The sequence below is a fragment of the Erigeron canadensis genome, chromosome 4 (genome assembly GCF_010389155.1).
Source record: "Erigeron canadensis isolate Cc75 chromosome 4, C_canadensis_v1, whole genome shotgun sequence".
NCBI lineage: Eukaryota > Viridiplantae > Streptophyta > Magnoliopsida > Asterales > Asteraceae > Erigeron > Erigeron canadensis.
In genome coordinates, this window is record NC_057764.1 from 2,622,320 (window position 1) to 2,628,700 (window position 6,381).

The 6,381-nt window shown below is 32.2% G+C and overlaps 1 long non-coding RNA gene across 1 annotated transcript; it reads left to right on the forward strand.

Moving 5' to 3' along the window:
* Nucleotides 1-282: 282 nt before the first annotated feature.
* Nucleotides 283-5,792, forward strand: LOC122598140. The gene is made up of 2 exons (XR_006323542.1): nt 283-748; nt 5,582-5,792. It is a non-coding gene; the product is annotated as an uncharacterized LOC122598140 (long non-coding RNA).
* The last annotated feature ends 589 nt before the right edge of the window (nt 5,793-6,381 follow it).

A 6,381-nucleotide genomic window follows, 5' to 3' on the forward strand; every position in this document is an offset into this window, starting at 1 on the left:
AGATGGGATTGGTTTGTACATAGTGATGCTATTCGTTACGGTATATGAAAAGGGAATGGCTATATACACACTCACCAATTCAGCATAAACACCCATTATATGTGAGTATGCGCTTATACTTCAAGTAGTTGGAGAACTGTATACACGAGTGTATACCCTTTGACCACAAAAGTCAAAGTTACATACGAGAAGTATCAATATATACTTCGTGTATAGTGGGTGTTTAAACTCCCACCATACGGTAAGTATATATTCTCCCCCTAAACACCCACCATACGAGAAGTCTACAATTATACTTCTCGTATAGTGGGTGTTTATGTCGAATTGGAGTGTTCATGCCAAATTGGGGTGTTCTTATAACAGGATCCGGCGGCAAAAAAAGTTCACTAGTTGATTATACTTGTTTTGTGGTTTTTGGTACAAGTCAAAGAACATTAGAGATCAAGAACATTAAGGAGGTGTTTGATAAAGGTGAATGGAATGATGGGAAATGTAATTGAGTGTTATTCACATGTTTGGTTCCAGTTAAGAATGGAAACAAAGAATCATAATTGGATTCCCTTTCCAACTCATCCTTTCCCCACTAAAAAGTAAAGGATGAAAAGGAATGCAAATTTATATTGTGCTCGTTCCGCTTCGTGTCCTTGATGTGAATGAGATCTGGCAATAAAAAACAAGGATATAATAAAGAAGGCACATGAAGTGCACATGCTATATAAACTTCAACCATACCTAATTTTCCTTCCAGGTGATCAATATTTCTTCCTATTCGACATGTATGAATCCATTATTTTCTTGTATAATCCATCCTATTTTACTCATCTGCCAGTCAACCATAACCAGTGTTCTTCAATCTTTTTTTATATCTTTATTTTCATTATATACAGGTATGAATCTATCAAGTTTTTTATTACATGGCATATTTTGGGGTTTTTAATTCATAAGAAATTGATATATATTATCACGTAAAGAAGGTACTGGAAATTGATGGTTTTTTGCACATAATAATTCTTCATTATTTTCAAAGGATTTATCAAAATATGTATTTAATTTTTTTATAAAAAGATGTATATACGGTAGAGATAGTTGCTTAGATTTGATGTTTTCTTCATATCTACAAATGCTGATTCTTAGTAATACCAAACAAATGAATCATTTCACTTTTCTTTATCCCATTCCCTTTCCATTCTCTCATTTGATTTCATTCTCTATCATTCACATCTACCGAACACCCCTTTAGAGATCGAAAATAATTATTGTTATAGGCTTATAGCAACAAGTCAAGGACGCCATAATATTTATGATACCTTAGAAGGGTTTCAATAAAAAAAAATAAGAGTTAATTAATTGCATGATTCGTCCTTGTGGTTTGTGCGTTTTCGTGGTTTACATCCCTCCTCAAAAGTTTTAGTCGAAAAGGTCCAAACTACTGAGTTTTGCTGCACTTTACATCCCTGGGAAAGATACCGTCTATTTTAATTTGTTAAGTGGAAATCATGTGCCCCTCATGTGAGGGCAATTTGGTGATTTGCTCCCAACCTCACACCTGCCTTCTCTTCTTTTTCCTTCTTCACACCAGACATTCTTCATTTTAAGTTCACATCTTCATCTTCATTACCTAACCCACCAAAAAGTGTACAGCTCTATGATGATTAACGAATTAACAATTAATTAAGGGAAAAACAAATATGCTGCTAAAAGCATATATCCTCCTCCATTCCCCCTCACAATTTTCTCCCCCTGAAAATCACATGTGTAAATACAAAATCATCCCCCTCACAAAACCATAGTAAAAGTGTAAAACACAAATATGGATTTTTAAGACACAAAAAGGAAAGAGCTTAACATGCAGCATCTTATATTCGATTTTCGCAGCTATTTCATCATGATTTCAACCACCTTTTGTAAGTCTAATCTTGTTACTTCAACCCCTACTTATTTACATTTAGTTATAATGATCTTATGTTAAAAGTCTATCAATCAACAACTTAAGAAAAAAATTTTTTTAAAAAGGTAGTTGAAACTTAATTGACCTTTTCACCTTTACTAGGGGAGATTCCCCCTTGGGCAGCTTGCCTGATTTTTTAGCCAGATCTCTAACTATCGATCTCACCAAAGAAAAATCTATCTTGTTTCTTGTTAGTTTTCGCACCCAACCATGCCTAATAAGTAACCGTGAAAGATACATTATAAACCCAAAAAAAAAAAGGATCCAACTTAGATCCAAGATGATGAAGCCAAACAAAGATATGTGCAATACAAATATTCTCTAAGGGGTAGTTTGGTTCGCAAAATGTTTTTGAGGGAATTGAAATCTGTCAAACGAATTGGAATTTTAAGGAAATGAAATCTGAAAGTTTTAAAATTTGTCTAGTGTTTGGTTGACAGAATTCATTGGAATTCAGTAAAAGGAATTCGAATATAAATTGAGTTGAATGACAAAATTGCCCTTTATTGCATTTTCATGTTTTATATGGAAATTATTATATTATATATATCGTCATGTATATAATAATAATAATAATAATAATAATAATAATAATATTAAATAATAGGGTTTAGCACGACGGAATGCAACTAACTTTGCCCAAAAAGTTATAGTGTGCACTAACTAACGTTTTTGTTTATTGTATGCATAAACTTAGTAAAAATGCTTATATCATGTAACTTTTTGTGACCGACTAATCAAAACCTTACACGTGGCCTGTTAAAAAAAAAATTACATGTGGCAGCTCATATGGGCCGCCACGTATACACATTGCATGATTTAAACATTTTTACTAACTTTTTGCATACAATAAACAAAAACGTTAGTTCATGCACACTATAACTTTTTGGACATAGTTTGTTTCATTTACATCGATGATAGATATGCACCCACACACAGATCCATTTTCAGTGTTTCACCAACAATAAAAAAACTCATGACACTTTATCTTCTCCAATAGTTCGATGGCTGTGTTGACTTTGTTCAGCACCACACACTACATACACCACCATATTCGAAACCCCCTTATTAATCTCTTTAGCAACTTTATTCATCACAATCTAACATACTGTAACATACCAAATTCAAAAGGTTATTAGTTATATATAGATGATGATGATTATTATTATTATTATTATTATTATTATTATTATTATTATTATTATTATTATTACTATTATTACTATTATCAATATTATTATTATTATTATCATTATTGTTATTATTATTATTTTTATAATGTTATGTTTAGCATTTATACTAATTTATTAGTTATAAAAAAGAATGTTAGAAAAAGGACTAGTATTGTAAAGAAATAGGACAAGTTATGTTATGTTATTGGATGGAAGGACTAAAGCTATAAAACTGATCAATTTGTAGGGACTTACTTGCAATTTTCGGCCTTAACATCCTAATAAGGATTAAAGAACCAAAATATATCATTTTTCCATCTTTTTGTGTGTGTTCTTGAAGGTGAAACCCCCAAATCCGAAAATCAAAGAAAATAGAGAAAAAAATACATCAAATAACAAATATAATCAAAAAGATAACAATAATCTTTGAATAAAACTCATTTTTATGGTGGTGGTGTAGTGATGGCCGATATTAAGAAAGCAAAAAGAGGACAAAAAGGTTAATTTTAGGTCTTGCATGGGTGATTGAGTGATGAATTACATATCTACTTGAATGTATAATCTTTATTTTGATTTCTTATGAATTAGGGTTTTATTGTTATAGATATTTGGGGATTTATGAAATAAATAATGAACATAGTTTGCAAGTTGAATAATAAAGTTAGAATCTCATAATACATTGTTGGTAGTGATATATAAGTATGATGTGAGTGTTAGTAGTTGAACTAGTTTGATGGTTGAAAAAGTGATAAGGTTTAATGATAAATTTGATATTGTTGGATAAGTTAAAGTTATTCAAATCAGTACCTAAAAGTGCTTTTGAGTTGAGGTTAACCAGTAAAAGTGTTAAGCATTGATTTATGTTGAATGTTGGTGACTATATGTAAAACCCGTATGTATGCCTGCACGTACTAAGTGCAGAAAATTTGTTGTTTTCGAAAAATCATAGAAAATCAACCGTAAATAGTTACGAGACATATTACCTATCGTTGGAAAGGTGTATGAGTCTAGTTTGTAACAAAATTAGTTTCATTAATTAATTTTGAGTAGAAGTTTATCAAATCTTTAAAGTTCTACAAGCTGACCAGTAAGTGCTAGAACAAAAAAAATAAATGAGTTTTAGTATAAGAATACCATACTACTTGATGTTAAAATCATGTTAAAAATAACCCCTATTATGCATATTAAGTTAAGGTTATCAAATGAAGTGTCATGAAGTTGTTAGAGTTGATTTTAGAAATGTTTTTGTGCAAACTCGGATTTGGAACAACAACTTCATGAAAAATGTGTCATTTTAAAATGCTCGTAGCTTTCAATCCGTATATCCGTAGGAGTCGTGTAAGCTGTCGTTTGAAAGGTATACGAGTCAACTTTCATATGAAATTTGTTTCAGGTCCTAGTTCAGGTTTTAAGTAAGTCTAATATGCTAAAACTTACAGCTGGTCAAATCTGACTTTACGCTGGAAAAAAAAACAGATTTTGTAACTGTTTTTAAAACGACCAGAAGTAATCTTTGAAGAACACTTCACACATTGGTCACTAAATATAAAATGTAAGTTTATGTGTCATATAAACTTGGCCACTAGAATCAAGTAAAAAGAGTTGGTAGAACTTGAGTTATGCTCATTTGAAGGCAGCTTAGTCAAATATAAATATGGGGATTTTTGTTATAAAAGTGAGTTTGGCATTATGATAATGATATAAAAGATACATGTTATGTGAACCAACCCAAGATTAATATAAGATTGTAAATGATGGGTTGGGTGTTGAAATGCTAGTGATTATGACTAAGTGACCTTATATGTGATAGATGACCATATGTGTTTTGTATTTTGAATTGATAGGTTGATATCAAATACGTTTGTTGTTATGGTCATCTTACATTTGTGGTCGTGAAGAAGGTGAGTGTATATGTAAATTTTCATATTCTTGTTAGTAGAGGTCATACGTGGGTAAATTCCTATGACTCATTTGTTTGATTGATTTTGAGACTAGTAGGTGGGTAAATTCCTACTAGCAAATTTGTTGTTAAAGAGTAGTAGGTGGGTAAAGTCCTACTAGCAAGTTTGATGTTAAAGACTAGTAGGTGGGTAAATTCCTACTAGCAAGTTTGTTGTTAAAGACTAGTAGGTGGGTAAATTCCTACTAGCAAATTTGTTGTTAAAGATTAGTAGGTGGGTAAAGTCCTACTAGCAAGTTTGTTGTTAAAGACTAGTAGGTGGGTAAAGTCCTACTAGCAAATTGTTGTTAAAGACTAGTAGGTGGGTAAAGTCCTACTAGCAATGTATATGGATCCATATAATTTGAATTGATCATGTGATTGTATGTATGAAATATCATGGCTTGTTCATGTTAAAGACTACATGCCAATTTTGTTTGATTGTTGATGACTTGGTATGAATATATGTGTATGCATTCACTAAGCTTTGCTTACTTTTTAGTTATTTACCCCTTTTTATAGGTTGTCCTGGAAGCGGAAGTCAAGTTATGTAATATAAAGTTTGAAGTTGCTTTATGGATTTTGATTGTTTTAGCTAAATGCGGAAATGGTAACGTTGATAGGACCCGTAGAGACCCCTTTGAACTATTGGCTCATGATAAATTGATTGTTTTGGTATAATTATTGATTATGTCAAATGTAAGAATTACGAAGTTTTGGTTATTTCCATTGAGTCATTTTGTATTAAAAATGTGTTGGATTGTGATTGAAATGTATTTTTGGAAAACTCATAATCCGTAACAGGTTTTGATGACGATTTTACGTATGGGTCATGCCGAAATTTCTAATTTTTGTGCTTTGTCTTTTATAACTAGTTTTGCTAATTGTATTTGTCGATATTTATAATTGAGTACATTCTTTAAAAAGAAAAAGAAATACCTTATAAAATGTTCGAGTCGATTTTGGTCCTTTCACATACTCACACAACAAACAGTAGTAGTAGTAGTAGTCGGCGGCGGTGGTGGTGGTTGTTACTCCGGTAAGCGTCAATAGCGGTAGCTAATGTTTCTCAGGTAAGCGGCAGCGGTAGTGGCTACAAGCAGCGGTGGTGGCTACTGTTTCTCCGTGTAAGCACGATGGCGGCTATCGTTTTTCCGGTGAGAGGGCGGTGGTGGCTATTGTTACGGCAGCGATTCGTGGTGGCTATTGTTATTCCGGTAAGCTACTGGTACTCCATCTCATCAATATGGAGAAGAAAAGAAGAGAATTAGGCTGGATAAATGATGTGAGGTTCACTATGGATGAGGGATTTTTTTGTCAAA